The following is a 19,925-nucleotide window of genomic DNA, read 5'->3' on the forward strand; positions in this document are numbered from 1 at the left end:
AAGTCAATTAGGTAGATTTGGGGGTGGTCTAGGTCACCTACGTTAGTGGCTTTCAAACTTTTTTTGACTGGAACCCACAGGAAGAAATATATTTTACATCACAACCTAGTAGGTACATTTGACAAATACAAATACCCAATGTGTGTATAATGGAAATTATAATGGAAACAAAGATATTGTGAAACAATATCATTACAAAGTACAGTACTCCTATTCTCTTCTCTCCTCTCCTCTTCTCTTCTCTTCTCTCTTCTCTTCTCTTCTCTTCTCTTCTCTTCTATCCTCTCCTCTCCTCTTCTCTTTTTCTCTTCTCTCCTCTCTCTTCTCTTCCATCTAATCCTACCTTATCCTGTTCTCTTCTGTTCTACTAAGCATGCTGGTCGTCTATTGCTTTGATTCCATCACCCACCAATGGGGTCATGAACTGCAATTTGATAAACGCTGATCTAGAGTGATTGGGCAGATCTTCTGTGATGGATATAGGGAGCTTCTGTCCGTTCCAATGTTAGCAAGAGCAGCTCTCCTCCTGAAGCATCTTCCGGCTGGCTGACACGGAGAAATTTCCCTCAGCAGCATGCCAGCAACCGCAGACCCTTTCCCTGTGGGAGTGAAGCATGCCCTCTGCCTGCCATCCCTGCCCCTATATTTCCCTGGTGCTGCTGAGGTATTTCTGAATATGTGAGGGTCCCTGGCCTCACAAGGGCTCCCCTGCCCAGGGATAGTGCCTGACGCAGCACAGCATCCTGGCCTGGTCATGGGAAGAGTCTGTAGAGCCTGGAGTACGTGATCTCTGAAAGGTGGGAGGTGGCGAAGGCTGGAGACTTGTCCCAGACTCAGTGGGAGGGGAGGCCTCCTGGACTGGATTCCATTCAGTCCACAAACACTCATTTAGTATTTTCCGTGTCCCCCGCACTGTAATACATTAAGGCCACAGAAATGAAGAGATCTCTCAACAAATGTTTACTGAGCTTCCTCTGAGCACTTGGCCCAGGGCTAATGGAGACAGTGCCGAAATGAAGGAGATGCAGTCCTGCTTTCCAGGAGCTCGTATCTGGGGGAGGCGTGTGTGGACAGATGGTTAAAACTGTCCTTGGCTTTGGGATGGCCAACTCAGGACTGAGCCTGCGAAGTGGAAGAGGAAGGCCGGCCCTTGTGTACCAGCTGCTCCCACATGAGTGGGATGTGGGAGAATGGCAGAGAAGGAGAAATGAGAATTTGTGAACAGGACTGGGGGAGACTATCCAGGATGGGGAGGTGGGGGTCTGCAGGGTGGGAGAGGCGGAGTCAATGCGGCTCAAATTGGGGAGGGTGCTGGGCAGGGGTGGAGGGGTAGGTTTGAGTCACACCCCTCCTGGCCCTTGTCGCATCTCTGATCCCTTGCTGATCTCACAGCCTGGATGACTTCTCAGGGTCAAAAGGCAGGTAACTACAGGTGGGACCAAGTAACCCCCCCAGGGGTTACTCCCTCCCACCCTCCCCTCCCTCCACCCCACCCCCAGCCAGTGCCAGGCTCGGCCAGGCTCCCCTGCTCAGGCCGGGGACCGTCCCAGCCAGACCCAGACCGGGGATTCCCAGGGTGCTGGAGTCTTGCATGCAGTGGCTGGCTGTGCTCTAGGCAGGATTTACAAAAGTGGGAGTCATAAACTAAATTCAAGTAACGTCTCAAACAGTGACATCGGGCAATAGACTGAGCGATGGAGGCAGAGTAATGGCTTTACTCAGGAGCCCTGATTTACAGCATCATCAGGAATCCTCGAGGCCCCGCTCTTTGCCAGAGGAGCATCTAGAGGCTGACCCCTCCCCACTGGCCGCCAGGCTCCCATTCTGCACAGGATAAAGGCAGGAGAGCAGAGCAGCGCTGCCTCACCCCCGCTCACCCCCAACACAATCAGCAGCTTCGTCTCACCATCCTGACATGCTTCTCTGCTGGGGTCCGCACCCCAGCATGTGCTCCTTGCCCAGCCCCCCGTTAATCCTCATCGTCGTCAGAAATCACTCCTGTGGGTGCCTTCCCCCATGCTATGCTGGCACACCTATCGAGCATGCTGCTCGCACCCTCTGTCTCCCCCCACAGTTCAGGGTCAGGGGGAAGCCCGGCCTGCAGACCCTGAGCCGCCTCTGACCGCTGTGGACCTTGGGCAGGTTACATAGCTTCCCCATGCTTCTGTTTCCTCACCTGCATGACATCACCCGCCTCCTAGTGCGTTCTGTGGGGATTAAATGACAGGATGCAAGGAAAGTGCTTGGAAGAGCAGAGGGGGAGCTCTGAGTAATAGGAATAGGAGCTGATAATAATAACAATAATAATTATTATTATTATTGAATGATTCTAGCATAAGTATAGTCCTCGCCTTCCCCACTAAACCCCAAACTCCACAAAGTCAGGAACCCTCTTTCCTACCAGATGGAAGGCATCTCCTCCCACTCTGCCCGCACCCCCCCCCCGCCCCCGCCTTCCTGTGACCCACTGGCCTCTCGCATTCAGCTCACTGATGGTCTAAGCCCCTAGGAGCCATGTGGCCACACCCTTTTCCCACCCCCTGTGCAGTGCCATCCTTGCAGACTCTGGCCGTGGAGCTGGAGAATAGAGTGGCAGATCCTTCACAGACAGCACTGGCCGAGCCCTGCAACTATCCAGGTGAAGGAATTCCTGGCTGTTCCTCCACTGGCCATGAGCCAGTGGCCGGACGAGAATCCACGCACCGTCCACTTGGTGGTGCAGAGGGTGTGGGCTGGGAATTTCCTCCTGTTCCCAGGCTCCCCCGGGCGTGCCGCTCCTGCCTGGATCCATGGACAAGCTGGGCTGAAGGAGGTGTGGTGTTGGAGGATCCCTCTGGGTCATCAGAACAGCTTCCCTGGGGACTTCCGCTGGCTCAGGCTGGGGAGCACAAGAAACCACCCATCAGCCAGAAGGCACCTCTTCTCCTCCCCTTTTCCCCTTCTCGTGGGGAGTCAGCAGGCACGGGGCACCCCATCAGGGATCCCCACCGCTCAGTACTGGAATCTGTTACTTCTTTCAGGTAAATGGGCAAGCAAATCCTTACCCAAAGTATAGAAACCAGGTAACAGCAAAACCACTGGGCGTTCATTTAGAAAAGGCTTCCATGCAATGAAATAACATCGTTATCATCAACACCAATAGTAATTATCACTCATATAGCACTTATTACATGCCAAGTTCTGTTGTAAACACTTTGTAAATACTCATTTAAATCTCTCAGGGATCTTATGAAGTAGGTGCTGCTCTCATTGCAATTTTATAGATGCAGCACAGAAAGGGTAAGTAACTTGCCCGAGGTCACACAGCAGAGCCAGGATCTGCATACTTAATCATGGGTGTGTAGCACCTCTGCTGCCCAGTTTCTTTCCCTGGGCATACCTCACTCTCATCTTTACTTGTAGATGTCGTGCTGGACCCTCAAGGCCGAGCCCTGTCCCTGACCCCAAGGCCTCCATGGACCCCTGCCTCTGGATCTTGTCTCTTTGTGGCTCTCCGGGGTGAAGGCCAGTAGTGGCAGCTTTGGCCCCACCACCGTCTCCACCATCCTCGCCCCTTCTCTGAACCACTGCACCTCTGCTTCCTGCCCTTTTCTGCCCTTTCCTTGTTATTTCTGTGAGATAGTCAGGACATCACTTCCATCGGGCAGATGTCAGTGCTTTGAGGGCAGGCTTGTGTTCTCCAAAGGTCAGACATGTGCTGGACCCGTGGGGGCCTTGCCCCTGAGTGAAGGAGAGTCCGAGGAATCACGGGCATCCTCTGTGTGAGCTCACAGCCATCCCATCTCAAATCCTCCAGGGGTGCTAGGCTGGGGGGCCCGCACAGAATGAAGTGGTAGCATGATGGCAGAAAGGCTGTGAGGCATGCCAATGGGGGGGAGCCACCCAGGGGGCACCTGGCAGTTGAGTGTTGATTATGATCCTGGTTGTTATTATGTCCCTTTGTCTTAAGGAGCTCTCGTCAGAGGTGACATAGATGAGGCAAAGTTGAATTCCTTGAGCTGGATTTGTATCTTAGGCACGCTCAGCATCGGTGGCCATGGCCTCAGGAATTCTGGGAGTGGGCCAACCTTGGGATGACTCAGACAGGGAGACAGGAGTCCAAGAAATCAGCCATTCAGAAGAGGGCCCAGGGCATTAGTAGGGGAGTGTGTTTGTGTGTGTGTGAGAGAGAGAGAGAGAGCCACTGGGTCCTAGCTCCCTCTGTTATCACTAACCATCTGTGTGACCTTGTGCCCGCCACCTGCACTCGCAGCTGGAAAGCCATCCTGAGGATGAGAGGTGTGCTTTCTGAAGGCTGTGATGGTGGAATGTCCTGCAGAGTCAGGGTGTGGATGAGAGTGTCCTGGGAGAAGGATCACACTCCAGGTATCTCTCCCTCCCCTCCCTCTGCCCTTTCAGAAGAGCACGTGGCCTCCCTCCTTCCATCCTCACCGCTCTGCACCTTCAGGGCAACTTCAGATCACATTCATCCTTTCAGGCAGAACAGCTCTTGCCCTGGGGTGAGAGGGGCCTGCTAGGGTGTCAGCATCCAGCCTGGGAGGGCCCTCTGATGGCTGTGGCTCCTCCCAGGCTCTCCAGACCCCAGGTTACAGCCACTGGGCAAATTCTAAACCCACCAGCTGTTGGGGCCCTTCCCTGGTGGCTCAGGTGGGCGGGGTGGGTGGAGCTTGAGGAGGGGCTGGTCTGCTGACAGCGAGGGTCACGGTGCCCAGAACATGCTTGGTGCAGAGCCTGGAACAGAGTATGTTCTCAGTGTATTATTATTGTTAAGGTTACCCTGGTTTTATTACCTGTCTTGTTCTTAGGGAGCTCCCAGTCTAAGGTGACACAGATGTAGGCAAAGAAGAAAGATGTAGCGCAGTAAAACAATTGTAGTTTCTAGGTAGGAACCTATGTGGGCAAGATGGACGTCAGGGATGTGTACAGGTGGGGTGGGTGCTCAGTGGTGGGCTTTCCACCCACTACACTCCAAGTCAGTGTAGAGGGGGTTGGACCAGAATCACCACTGCCTCTCATCTATTCCATGCAAGAAGGCTTCCTGTGGGAGGGGAGGTTTCTGAAGCCCTTTGGAGGAGGGAGAGAAACTGGCTGGGGAAAATGGGTAAGTACAAGGATGTGGGGCTGTGAGTACAAGTGAAGGATGTCTCTCACAAAGCCAGGAGTACAGACTGCTTCCCCTGCCCCCTGGAGCAGGGCTGTGAGGAAGGGGCTCTGCATGCAGCTCTCATCTCCCGGATGGGGCCCCGACAGCGCATCAGGGCATCAGTTGGCTGCCACCTGTCCCTCTGTGATCAATACTCCGAGAAAGATTTCCCGCATCCTGCCAGCTCAGCTTCACGTGCGGAGGGGAGAGAGAGCAGGGAGGGTCTCCTCTCCTAACCAGCGGTGAGCTCATCTCCGCCAGCCTCCCCTCACCGGCTGCCCCAGGTGGAAGAGCAGGCAGGAGGGCCCCCCCCCCCCACCCCACCGCAGAGTGCCTTCCATTGTCCTGGCCTTTCTAAGGCTGGCAAAGACAATGCCTTACACTCCTGGGGAAAAGAGAATGGGGGAAATTATTTAATCAACTGTAAAGAGAAGGATGGAGTTATGTTAGCTGTCAGGAAGAACTTTCCACCAGCAGGCAAGGAAAAGGCCTTTCTTATACGTTATAATTAATTATACGTTATTGAAAATGGCTTTGTTAGAAACAGAATGTCGGCCTCACCTCCTGCTTCTGCTGTGGAAACCACTGTGCTCGTAGGTTGATTTACTGTGGGGTGACTTTGAACCAAGAAACTGGCCGGGGGCAGAGATAAAAGATAGATGGAAGATATGTAGGTGAAAGGGCAAGAGTGATTTTTTTTTTCAGAGAGAAAGAGGGAAGGAGCGAGGAGGAGAGAGAGAGATTGAGATTGAGAGATTGAAAAACAAAAGTATACAAAGCAAGCAGTGTTTGAGACTTTGGGCCAATCATCTGACCTCTTTGGGCCTCAGTTTGCTCATCTGTAAAAGGGGGCCCCATTTTAGCTTAGTCAGTGGTTCTGTGAAGCTGTGATTATGATTTGACAACCATTTGTTGGGTCCACTTTACCTTGAATTCATGATTGCTCTTGGGAAACAGGCAAGGAAAAGAGTAAAAATAACTACCTATGTTTCTTTGGGACCTTTCTGCCTCCTGTCAGTTTGTCCATCCAAGCTACCTCCTATCATCTTGTCTCTCCACCCATCATCATCTCTGTATCTCTCCATCCATTCACACCCTCCCTCTGCCCCATTCATCCACCCACCCATCTGTCTACCTCATTCATCTATCTGTCAGTCCACCCATCTCTCTCTCTGTCTTGAATTCTAGCTCACTCCTAGGTGGAACAAAGGTAGGGAAGACAGCGTTTTAGAAGGCCCAAGAAGAAAGACCCTGAGGAAGGTGTGAAATTAGTGCATTATACAGAAGCCCCCAGAAGTGAGGTGATCTCATAAACTGAATCCCGGTCCACTCACATGTTCCTACCCAGACCTCTGGGCAGCCTCTGGGCAGCCCGTTCTTCTACAGACTCTCTGCTTTGCTTTCATGTTTCCCATAGACCATTCTTCTCCCTCTTAGGAGGAGATGGGGATAAGCGCAAGGAGCCTGTACCCAGTAAGGAAGCCCTGGCTCTCAGGTGGTGGGAATGGAGGGACCAGTCAGTGGAGGGACCCAGGTGGGTAGGTAGGAGGGAAGAAGAGGGGGCGTTGAACGGTGATTCCTTTTCTGAAGACTTTGAAAAGTCAGCTAAGAGAGGAGAGCCCTGCTAGAAGCCATGGGAGAGACAAAGGACACCTGTGTCCTTGAACAACACTACCCAGGGTGGATGGACCTCCATGGCCCAGAGAATTAACTAACTTGTTGAATAGCTGAGTATATTAATGGACTGATTAAGTATGGGGTTTTTACTGATTAAGATAAATGAGAACTGCATAAGAGCATTCCAGCACAGAATTATCCTAGTCAAGAAAACTCCAGAGTACATGATAAGAGCTGGTTTTAGTTTATTTTTTAAGGGTATTTATGACCAAAGATTAGAAGGATTATGCAAATATAAAAAAAATAGTTGCTGGGCTAGGGTGATTAGAGTATGAGTATTTTTCTTCCTTTCCTTTTCTAGAAACCTTTTAATGATATTGCTGTTATAATGAAAGTTTTTTGTTTTTAAGTGAGAAAGACAAGAAAAATAGGTTTGGGGACTTTAGCGACCTATGTTTTAAATTTGAATTATCTAACGTCTTTAGCTATAAATAGATCTTCTGTTACATGGTGTGGTACTTCTCTGGAATTTTACTTGTTCAAGTCCAGCGTGATTGTGTCTGCTCAGCTACCTCTGTAAGAAGTTCCAATTTCCACAGGCAATGGGGAGCGGATGCAAGACAATATTTTAATACAGAGACCTTTGCTACTCAAACTGTGGTCCACGGAGCACTGGCGTCACCTGGGAGCTAGTTAGAAGGGATAATTCTTGGGTCCTACCCCAGACCTACTAAATTTGAACTGGCATTTTAACAAGATCCTCAGGTAATTTGTACGCACCTTCAGATTTGAGAACCACTGTTCTAGAAGAGCGGTTCTCAAGCTTGAGCATACATCAAGATCACCTGGAGAGCTTGGTAAGACCAGGACTGCGGGGCCCACTTCAGAGCTTCTGATTCAGTAGGTCTGGGGTGGAACCCAAGAGAAGTTGCATTTCTTATGAGTTCCCTGGTGAGGCTGATACTGCAGGTTGGAGCTCAAACTCTGAGAACCACTGTTCTCAGGAAGGAGCCACACGTTATGGCCCCCAGTGAGGGAACAGTGTAGGCACTAGTGTGCCCTTCACCTGTGGCAACGGATTGTCATATGTGTGGGACCTGGATGCGTCTTTCCTTTTGGCTTCAATTTCCTCATCAGTTAAGTGGGCGAATTGGACGTGTTGGACTAGAATCTTCCTTCCACCTCTGATCTCTCTTAATATTTGATTCTATCCCGTTGGCATGTAGAAGCTGGACAGAATGATTATTTTTATAAGGCATTCTGCTGTTCGTATGCAGAATGCTCTGCTAATTCTTCAGCCACCCTCCTGAATTGCTAGGTTGACTGCTTGTGTACAATCTCGGCATCATGGCCTCTATAGTTCCGTCTCGGAATCAGCCCTCAACGGCCACTCCTCCTCCCGTGTTTAATGGTTGTCGTATTTGTTGATTCATTCAACATGTATTTATCAATCACGATCTAGGCTCCTGCCAGTGGGTTACGTGCTGTGATGGAATCCAGAGAAGTGAATTAAGCTCAACAGATCCATGCACAGCATATCTTTTAAATATAAGCAATGGAAAACCCAAATCAAAGTAGGTAAAGCCATCGAGAGTGTTTATTTGTTCATGTGTTTGTGGACTTCAGGAGCAGGCTGTGGGCTCAGTGTCTCATTGTGTGTCTGTGTCTTGTCCTCTGTGTGCTGGCCTTGTTTTCTCCACCGACTTCATTCCTGGCCTCACATCTGCATCCTGTGCTTTCTTGAAGAACGCAGGTTTCTGGAGGGCAAAGACCATGCCTCTGTGGTTCACTGTAGGATCTGCCATTGCCTAGACCAGTGTCTGGCATGCAGATGGCCTCCGTGATTACCTGTTACTGAGTGCTGTGTCCCTGAGAGTTACTCTAAACGGACAGATCTGGATCACACTTTCCTCAGGAACTCGTCTCTGCGGCTCCGGTCATGAACCATCACTAAGTGTCCTAGTCACGTACATGCCCCACCCTGGAGCTGGAAATTGAGTCAGTCTCCCTAGACCCACAGGAGGTCCTAATAGAATTTGGGAGCTTTAGAATAGAATTTGGATCCTTGGAAGGCAACCGTGAATGTCCACGCAGTCCACCTCTTTGGCTGCAACATATACTCTTGTACTACCTGTACACTTTCCAAAACACCCACCTACATGCAATGCACTCACCTGTGCCCAGAGCAAGGCGTTGTGAGATTTCAGCCAGCTGCTGCTTACAGCTGCTGGTCAACCATCTTTCAGTGTTCACAGTCTTCTGCATTTAGTCCAGAGAAGACTGCTGCTGTTTCAGGCCCCGATTTGTTAAATGGAAAGCTATCTATGTCTCAACACACCCAGTATGCACTAGTGGAGACAGATTACGAGAATTGCAAAAATCAACAAATTAAGCAAACAAAAACATACCCCTTCCATTTGGAAAACAGTGAAATTGGAAAGCTACATCGCTGTCATTGGTATGTGGTCCACAGCACCTTCTTCTGGCAGTGTGCGCCTTCCTTGCTTAGCCAGTCATGGGTGGGAGGCTTTCCCTGGTGTATTGTCCTCTCTAGACCCCTCTGAGGTGGACATTGCAGAGGACCTCTCTTTCCTACTATTTTAGCGGTTGCCTCCTATTGGATGAGGCTGGGAACTTGGGCACTGCCCTAGGGTTTAACCAATCAAAGGCCACTGTCAGCCAGACTTGACAATGTAACTCTCTCTAAAGACTATAGATTTCCAGTCTGTTTACTTCCCAGTCAATGCCATGTGCCAATGACAACAGCCAAGAGATATTGCTGAGTAAGTCTTAAGTCTGAGCATTGTCTCCTAGCAACAGACCTCCTTGCTCTGCTCATTCCCTAGCCCTTAATTTCATAGCTTCTGCCTCCACACTGTACCTCCTGGGGGCCTCTTCCTTGGGAGAGGAAGGCGCTACTGATCTGCCCTTTGCTCACTGCCTACACCTCAGCTGCATCCTTACAGCAGAAGAGATTGTCCTCATTGCCAGGAGGGGAGTTTATTTCAAAAGATGTTGTGTGTGGTTCAGGGATTCAGACCTCCTGTGGATCCCAATCTTATGTTCCACTATGGTTCCTACACTTACGTTTGCTCACACACAACAGCATCACTTTTCCATCCCTGTCAGACTCCAGATTACCATAATCTCAAGAAAATTTGCATTATAAACCACAGGGGGCAATGATAGCTTCCCTTAGCAAAGCCATATTTTCTTTCTTCTCTGCTCTCAGAGGGTCACCTGGAACCAAAGTTGGTCTTTGTACTGTGGGACTCCACTTTTTATTGAAGGGCCACAGGAAGCAGTCAGTGTATTCCAGAATACTACATTTTTCTCACCCGCCATAGCCTTATCAGGCACACAGTCTGCGACCCCAGGAGACTGAGGCAAGGCTTTAACCACCCTCCTTGCTGTTACATATCAAGTGCTGACAATTTGCCAGATTGGGGGATGAGAGCCCCACTGCTTCCCCAGTTGACATCGTTGTGCCAATTTTAAAACCTCTCCCTTCTTCTCAAGTCATTCTACTGCCAGTTGCTAGAAGACGTCTTGTGAAGATACAGATCTATGACGGCTATGAAGGTCAGCGATGCCCCAGGGTCGTGAAGGGCTTTGTCCATGGTGGTCCTGGGATGGCCACGTCTTTGTTGCTTGCCAGCACATCTATTTGGCATGGTATAAACACCCTGCCTGACACGGTAGGATCAATTATGTCCACATCCCACTTCCGGTAGCAAAGTCTCAATCCACTAGATGCGATTGATTACAAGTAGACAAAAACCCAATTTGATCTGACTTCTAAAAATGAAGGTTATTGGCTTGTGTAACAAGAAAGCTGGACTCACCAGAGTTTGGCTCATTTCCTCAATCTCTGAGTTCGCTTTATCCTCAGGTTGCCTTCCTTGTGGTGGGAAGATGGCTGCAGCACGTGTAGTCTGCATGTCCACAGGTCAGGCCATCTAGAAGGAGAGAGAACACATTCTCCCCACAATCTTGGGAGGAATTCTTTTTTTTTTTTTTCTTATTTTACCTTATTTTAATCTAAATCTAATTGACCTAAAACATTGTACAACCTAATGATTGGCTATATGTATATATCATGAAATGATTACCACAATAAGTTTAGTGAACATCTGTCATCACACAGTTATATAATTTTTTTTCTTGTGATAACTTTAAATATTTACTCTCTTAACTGTCAAATATATAATACTGTTAAATATAGTCATCATGCTATACATACCATCCCCAGGGCTTACCTTATACTGGATGTTCGTACCTTTTGACCACCTTTAAATATTGCACCCACTCCCCACTCCCCACCTCTGGCAACCACCAATCTGTTCTCTGTATAATTAGTTCTTTTTTTTTTCAAAAATAGATTCCACATATAAGTGAGATCACACAGTAATTGTCTTTCTCTGATTTATTTCACTTAGCACAATGCCCTCAAGGTCCCTGCGTGTTGTTACAAAAGGCAGGATTTCTTTTCTTTTTTATGGCTGAATAATATTCCAGGATGTATATATACCACATTTTCTTTATCCATTTATCTCTCAATGGACACTTAGGTTGTTTCCATGTCTGCGTTATTGTAAATAACGCTGCAGTGAACATAGGGATGCGTACATTGTTCTGAGTTAGTAATTTCCTTTTCTTCAGATAAATACAGAAGTAGAATTGCTGGATGATATGTTAGTTCTATTTTTTTTTTTTTTTTTTTTTGCGGTACGCGGGCCTCTCACTATTGTGGCCTCTCCCGTTGCGGAGCACAGGCTCTGGACGTGCAGGCTCAGCGGCCATGGCTCACGGGCCCAGCCGCTCCGTGGCATGTGGGATCTTCCCGAACCGGGGCACGAACGCGTGTCCCCTGCATCGGCAGGCAGACTCTCAACCTCTGCGCCACCAGGGAAGCCCCTGTTAGTTCTATTTTTAAAAACATTTTTTGAGGACCCTCCATACTGTTTTCCATAGTGGCTGCACCAATTTACATTCCCACCAACCATACAAAAGGGTTCCCATTCCTCCATGTCCTTAACACCACTTCTTCTTTCCTGTCTTTTGATGACAGCCATTCTAACAGGTGTGAGGTGTTCTCTCACTGATTTTACCTTGCATGTCCCTGATGATTAGTGATGTTGAGCATCTTTTAATGTGTCTGTTAGTCATCTGTATGTCTTCTTTGCAAAAATGTCTATGCAGGTCTTCTGGCCATCTTTTAATCAGGTTTTTTTTGTTTTTTTGATGTTGAATTGTATGAGTTCTTTGTATATTTTGGATATTACCCCCTTATAGGTATACCATTTGCACATATCTTCTCCCATTCAATAGGCTGCCTTTTCATTTTGTTGATAGCTTCCTTCACTGTGCAAAGCTTTTTTGTTTGATGTAGTTGCATTTATTTTTGCCTTTGTTTCCTTGGGAGGAGTTCTGAGTCCCACTCTGACTGCACCTGCTGGAGCCATATGTTCCTCTCAAAACCAGTCACTGTGGCCTCTGGAATTAAATGTACCAATTGGCACTGGGAGGGGGTGGAATCTACTTCACAGAACCACATAGCTCCCCAAACTGAAATCAAGCGCTTGGGGGAAGATAGCCATACATGCTCCTGATATAAATATAACACTAATAATGCTGATGGCTATCATTTATTGTTCTGCCCTGTGCACTGGATCAAAATAACCTATAAAGTGGGTAGTATTTTTATCCCTAATTTTACTCCCATGTAAAAATAGATGAGAAAACTGAAGTTCTTACCTAAGTCACATGACGGGTAGGTATTAGAAGAAGATTTGCTCTGAAGTCTGCCAGACTTCGGTGAAAATGATGCTTTCCGGCTGCATCTAGTTGAAGCCTTCTGTCGGTCAGGTCCTATCAGGAAACAGATGGCACACTCTCATGGGTTATTCAAAAAGGAACTATTTCTAAAGATGCAGGCATGGCATCGGGGAGCCACAGTGATAACGCAGTATCGTAGGGCTAGTTACAGTGGGGAGCTGTTAGCACCCCTAAACTTGAAGGGATAAAGGGTCGGGGTAGCTCTTGAAACCCAGAGAGTGTGTGACCTTTGCTTGAAGGTCACAACCAGACTCACTGGAGGGATGGGGGTAGGGATAAATAGCCCAGATCCACTCTCCCTTTCCTCTCCCATCTCCTGCTGGTCCTCCCGATTGACCTGCCCCAAGCAGAAGCGGAAAGCATGATGGGCATTGATTTTGGACCCACAGACCAGCTTCCTGGGCAGTGATCAGGGTGAAGGAGCCTGGACAGTTGATCTGGAGGCGAAACAAATGATTCTCAGCACAGGAGCACTGAGGCATAACAAACTGAATAAGAGGCATTATGGGGCGGGAGAGGCACCGTAGTTTTGGGCCATTTACTGACATGAATCAAGATTTACTTTATCACCAGTTTTACACAGAAATACACTCTTAAATCAGTAAAATATAAGAGCTGCAGTTTATTGAACACCTACTTTCCCAAGTACTTTATATATGTTATTTCAAATCTCCTCAGTAACTCTGAAAAGAAGATACAGTTATGAGCCTCGTTTGACAAATAAGGAAGCGAAGGCTCGGAGAGGTTAAATAGGTGTTGTAGAAGGTAAGAGCAAGGGCTGGGGAGGCTGACTGCCTGAGTTCAAATCTTAACTCTACCACTTACTCACTCTGTGACTCTGTGCCTCAGTTTCCTCATCTGAAAAATGGGATAACAGTACTACCTGCCACACAGAGTAGTGAAAGTATATGCAAAACACTTGGAACAGTGCCTGGAACAGAGTACATGCTCAATAAACATGAGCTTGTACTATCCACCCGGTGCCTCACGTTGCGTGATTTGGAAGCTGCGGAGGTGGGGTTTGAATCCAGACTCTAAAGCCAGTGAGTGCCACTTCGTCATCTGGTCCATATCACAGAGTTGGTCAAGCCAATGAGGGCATGTCATAAGGGGCTCCCATGGGCTCCCCACCAGCACTGGCCCGGAGGTGCTTTACACACTTGGGCTTGGCTACTCATTTCTGCGCCTACTGAATCAGGGTCTAGCAGTCAGGGGGTTTACAGAGGCTGCGGGGAGACTCGGGGTCCGTATCAGCAGGTCACTGGGGTTGATCACTGCACCTTCTTCCCAGAAAGGGAGAGTCACAATGCACAGGGTTTGGCCCAAACCCTCTGGAACGTGTCATACCTTTAAGCCCAAGTAGACACACCTGATCCGTATTTTCAGCTGCGTTCCAGGCTGTCTCTGCACTGTCTGTCCTGTGCTGTCTGCCCGCAAAACCACCTGTCACCCACTGCCTGTGAGCTGCTGAGCTGAACTCTCTTCGCCTGCTGTCTCTCAGTCCCCTGCCCCAGCCAAGCTGCAGTCCTCAAAATCCGCCACTGGGGTTCTCTGGAGCCCCTACCCTGTCTGTTCCTTAGTACAGGGCAGAACCCACAGAAGCCGCTTGAATACAACCTGTTAGTTGATAGCCTGCGTGGAAATATTCTCATTCCCTAAGTGGTTATTGCATGCTTTCCTGGACAGGCATGTGTCTAGGACCTGAAGATACAACACTGAAAGAACAGTTAAAAAAGAAACAGTTAGGGCTTCCCTGGTGGCGCAGTGGTTGAGAGTCCGCCTGCCGATGCAGGGGACACGGGTTCGTGCCCCGGTCCGGGAAGATCCCACATGCCGCGGAGCGGCTGGGCCCGTGAGCCGTGGCCGCTGAGCCTGCGCGTCCGGAGCCTGTGCTCGGCAACAGGAGAGGCCACAACAGTGAGGGGCCCGCGTACCGCAAAAAAAAAAAAAAAAAACAGTTAAAAATAGTCCCTGCCTCGTGGAGCTTCCATTTGAAAATAACTTTCTACTCACAGGCCAAAGGATGTCTGTGGCCTTCAGAATTGTGCTGTAGTCACCATTGCAGCTCAAGACACCAGGCCCTGGGCCTTCCCGCCTCCCCGCTAGCCCTCTGCTCCTCCCTGTGCATCTTTCCCCTTTCTCCCGTTTACCTCTTGCCTCCTCTCCCCCCCCCACCTCCCTCTTCCTCTCTTCCACCTTCTCAGTCTCCTCCCCCTCCCTCCTCCCTCTCCTCCCCCAGGGGCCTCCTGTGTCTCCTCCTCCCCTGCCCCACCCCCTCCTGTCTCCATCAGCACAGATGGTCACCCACGTAACATGCTCCCGCCATTGGCCTCAGTGCCTGGGTGTGGGAGATGGGGGAATGCAAATCATTCAATCAATGACCCTGTTTTCAATGACAGTGGCTTGTGCCCTGCCCCTTGTTGACCAACAGCACATTGTTGCAGCCTCGCGAGCCTGCGGAGCCTGGCTCTGCAGTAGGAATGAGTGAGTGGGCTTGCCAGGTGCCTTGTTATCGGGTCAGTTTCCAAGAGGAGAAAATAATACCACGTATTAAGCACTCACCATGTACCTCGCTCTGCATCCCACAACAATTCCATAAGACAGGTCCCCTTGTTACCCTCGATTTACAATGCAGAAACCCTGGCTCAGAGAAGAGGAGTGACTGACCCTGGGGCAACGCTGTGCTTCCAACCACCGTCCCAGGCTGCCCCCTCCACGTCCTAACTTGTCACTGCTGCAAAAGGCCCTGCCGCCCATTTGCTCTCTCCTCCTCCTTAGAAAGATGCGGCTTTGGGGTCCGAGAGGGAAGGCGGTTTGCCATGGGGCCAGTACTGAGCCGGGACTTGCTGTTCCTGGCCAGTACTGTGAACATGCAGGGTACCCTCAGTTCTGCAGGAACTGGGGCGCTGGGCCATCCCTAAACCTGCCGGGCTGTTTTGTGAAGAGTAGGGAGGGGGCAGGTGGTTGTTGCTCACCGTCCTTTGAGCTTGGGCTGGTTTTCTTCCTTCTCCTCCATCACAGGAGGGCACCGGGGCCACAGTGTTCTCCAGCTCACACATTCTGAATCAAGGGTTTGAGACAGGGAGGTCTGGGCTCCCAGACCTCTGGGGACAAGGGCGTGCGGCCCTGCAGGAAACACTGGGTTATACATGCCTGTTGGCTCAAATCCATGGGGAAATGCTCAGCCGCAGGACTGCCAGGCCTGGGGTTCTTACGGCAGCTTCAAGTTGATGCTGAAAGTTTGTGCTAAATAAAAAAAAAAGCAAGAGGTCTGAAAACATCAGCCTCACGTGGGGCTTTCAGGTCTGGCGTTAGTGGGGGCGGATGAGACGCTCTGAAGACTCTTGTGGGTTGGGCAGGTCGCTGTGCTTGCAGGCTGGTTGGAAAAGCACTTCCAGGCTTGGGTAGGACTGGCGAATTGTGACCTCCTGTGAGAGCCTCTGGATGGCCCACAGCCTCGGGGTGGGGATTGTAGCGGCGGGCAGGGATGGTCCACGCCAGCCATTGGAAGGAGGCTGGGGGCCAGCAGGGTGCCTCCCCAGGATGGGACGAGGACAGGGTGAGCAGGCCAGGCCCAAGGGCCTCTGTGGCTGATGAGCTGGGAATTTAGGACCGGCCACAGGCATTTTCCTCACGGAGGACAAGTTCAGGAGGTGATGGGAGTGTGGCATTTCACGAGAGCAAGAAATGGAGAGAATGGGAAGAGATGAAAGCCCAGATCATATCCCTCTTCAGCTCACCTCTAGGATGCCTGGGCTCTTTGCTGATATAAAAGATGCCCAAGCAAGGGAAGCCCCCAGTGCTTGCAGCTGTTTCCTGCTGAGGACTTGACCCATAATTATAATCCCTCTTCTTTGATTTCCTCTGTGAAAACAGCAACATTCCAGCTAGACTTTGAGCTAAAAAAAAGCACCCTGCAGAGCTTAAGAGATTTATAAACATGGCGAAAAATCAGTCTTGTTTTCCCACAGCTTGTTTCCCTAGGTGAGTGGAAGGAGGAGGGGAGAGGGGACAGCAAGGCTAGGATGGGGGGAGGCAGGAGTAGGAGTGGGGAGGATACAGATGTGCAGGACACCTGGGTGTGCATGGACCAGAGCTGAATGGAAGCCAGGAATAGGACTCAGCTCCCAAAAACCTAGCCAGTCATCTCTGGCGGCAGTAAGAAAGGTACATACACACATAGGTGTGTGCGTATAATATGCAGGTGGCCCAGGCTTCAGTCTGAAGGCTTTTTGGGACTGGTGTAACCAGAGAAGCCAGAATAACAGGGATGATTGTCCCTCTGGACTCCGTGCTGACAAGGAGGGACTGCGTAAGCCAGGGAGATGTCCACCTGTTGGAGGGGAAACAGATGTATCGTCTTTTCAATGTGCTCATGAGGTCTGAAGGTCCATCATTCAAGATTAATTCAGACTGTCCCAGCTTTTGGGGGCTGGCAGGGGCTCCACAAGTCATCAGACCCAACCACTTACTTTGGAAATGGTTTGCTGCCCGTTTTGTGGGTAAGTCATGTAAGTGACTGGATGGGGGACCAGGAATTAGCACCCTGCTCCGTAGCCCGTGTTCACTTTGCAAGCCTGCCTTTGTCTATAGGGTGCTTTGGTGTTAGGTGCCCTTGGGGAAAATGTGGATATGTGGCTTTGGGGAGTCACAGCTCCTGCTGCATCCACAGAGACCTAGGGGACTCCTCCCAAGCAGGAAGAGCAGCTGGGGGTGCCCAGCCCTCTGGGGACAGGCTCAAGGTAGGTGCCTGAGGGACCCGAGTTCTGTCTGGAGCTAGGAGGGCCAGGGGTACCAAGGCGAGTGTCACCTGTGGGAAGAGACAAGGTGTGGTCAGAGTTGGGGGCAGAGCTGGATACAGAGGAGACGATGAAGGGGTCTTTTTAACATCTTACTTCTCTGCCCCCAGCCAGGCTCAGGGGCCAGGTGGTGCAGGTGTCCTGGGCAGAGAGTGAGGAAGGCTGCTGGCTGAGGCCGGGGCGCAGGGGCTGGAGGTGCTCCGCACCTGTCTGCAGAGCCTCTGAAAGTCCCTCCCCGGCTGCTGGGTCGTGATATGCGGTGCCTCCTGCCCACCCATCCGCCTGCCTGCCCCGTTCCTTCCTCCTCCCAGCCAGCACCGCCCGGGCCACATCCTTAATGACCCTCCGCTGCGGCCGAGCCTCTCAGGGCTCAGGTTTCCTAATTGGGAAACTCACAGCCTGCATCTCGGGAAAAGGCCATCACCCAGGGGCCCAGGAAGTTCATGGTGGAGGGTGTGGGCTTCCTCCTGGTCCACTGCTCTCTCTCCTCGTGTTAGAATTGATGGGAGCACGCCTGCAGCAAGCATCCAGCCCGAAGCAGCAGCCTGCCTGGAGATGGAGTGTGTGTGTGTGTGTGTGTGTGTGTGTGTGTGTGTGTGTGTGTGTGTGTACACGTGTGCATGCGTGTGTTTGAAGGACCAAGTCTCTCCACATGAGCAAAAGTCTGTGTGTTGAAGGCCCCGCAGGTGGCTGGGATGACAGAGGCCCCGGGCGTGGCGGTGTGTACCTGCGCGTAGCACTGCTCTGTGTGTGGGCACGCGGGCACTCTCGGCCGCGTGTTTGTGTCTCTGTGGATACGTGTGCCTCTCTGGGTTCCATGTACAGGTGGGGGTGAGCTTCTGGGTGCCCGTGTGGCACTCTGCATACTGCTGTGGTGTCCGATGGGTGCCCATGTTTGAATAACATTATGAGAATCTCTCTATGGGCCGGAAGCCCACTGTTGGGCGTGTGTCTGTGGGGGGTGGCGCTGGAGGACTGGGGGGCCGTGGCTGCCCTGGCCGAGGCCCATGTCCAGACGAGCCCTGTTTCCCAGCATCCTCTGCAAGTGAGACCATCCCTGTTCGCAGCAGCTGAGACCTGTCACCTACACCTGTGGTCAGCGTGTCTGGGACTTTGCCAGTGAGCTCAGTGTCTGCCTGGTCTCTGCCCTGCAGCCGGAGCTTTCTCTCTGCCCCCTTCACTCTCTGCTTGGGCAGGGACGGCTCCTCAGGGCTCCCCCATGCCATCTGCACCAAGTGTCTGCCCCTGTCATTGCCCCCACCTCACCACATTCTCAGGGACCCTATCACTTCTTGACGCCTCAGTGGAAGGGGGAGGTATGGTGAACAAAGACCTCAGCGAGTCCCCAGCTGTCCCCCAGGGGACACATTCTGCCTCGGGGTTCAGCTATGTGCTCCTCGAGGGCAGGGCCCGGCACAGATAGGTCCTTTGGGGGAACATGAGGTAAACAAATGAATGGACAGGTGTTACAGACACACACAGGTGTTCAGGGAGGTGTCATCTGGCAGAGGTTGAGCTGGGAGATTATTTGGGGTACCCCTCTGTGTAGTGGCATTAGTGCGGAGAGTCCACGCTGGACAGAACCATCCCAGGCTGAAGTGGCCACTCATCACGGGAAGCTTGGAGCCTGCCGCTGGCCGGCCGGGGAAGGGCCAGGACCTGATGCTTCTACCAGCAACGCGGGTCGCCGGTGGCAGAGTTAGGGCGCATGCATCCTGTGTCTGTGGCAGGTCTGGGTGCACAGAGTCCTGCTGCTGCAGGATGGGGTGGGGTGGGGGAGGAAGCCTTCAAGACACAGCTTAGGCGCCAGGCTCAAAGGCACCCACCCTCCTTTCCTGGGGAGCAATCTCTATCCCTTCTGATCCCAGTAGCCTCCTGCAGCCCCAGACAGGCCCCTTCTGGCCCCGAGAGGAAGCTGGAGAAGGATTTTATTTGCCAACTGCCCTCTTCCATCACGGAGAGGTTTGCCTTCCTGGGCACCACAGACCCATGCTGTGCCCCTCAGGCCTCTGGAGGTCCAGTTGTCTATGTGTCCCCAGGACAGCACGCCATCTCCACCACCAGGCCGATCTGCCCTCGAGGGAGGGAGGAAAGAAACATACGTCTCTGCAGAAGGTGCAGCCTCGCTCTGCGCTTCCCTTTCATAATGAAAATACCACTGTGGTTTTCTGCTCCCAGCAATATCTTGGCAGAGGTAGCTGGCAGCCCCTCGGGCGACATCCTCCTCCCCCACACTGCCACTCACAGCAGATCCACAAAGAAAACCACAGCATCCCGGACCGCTCTGGCTCTCTCCTCCTCCCCGGCCAGGACACCTGGAGATGCTCCAGGCCTCTGTGCTGTTGGGGAGGAAGGAGGCAGACCCCAACGAAGGGTCTGGTGCTGGGGGCCCAGAGGGAAGAGGCTCTGATGCTTTACAAAAGCTTGTGATCCAGGGGGGAGCTTAGGTCCAACCTGTTCATTCTGCAGCTGGAACACCTGCAATCCAGAGGAGGGCTGGGCTGGCCCAAGGTCACCCAGCAAGCTCA

This window comes from Delphinus delphis, chromosome 10, assembly GCF_949987515.2.
Source record: "Delphinus delphis chromosome 10, mDelDel1.2, whole genome shotgun sequence".
Classification (NCBI taxonomy): Eukaryota; Metazoa; Chordata; class Mammalia; order Artiodactyla; family Delphinidae; genus Delphinus; species Delphinus delphis.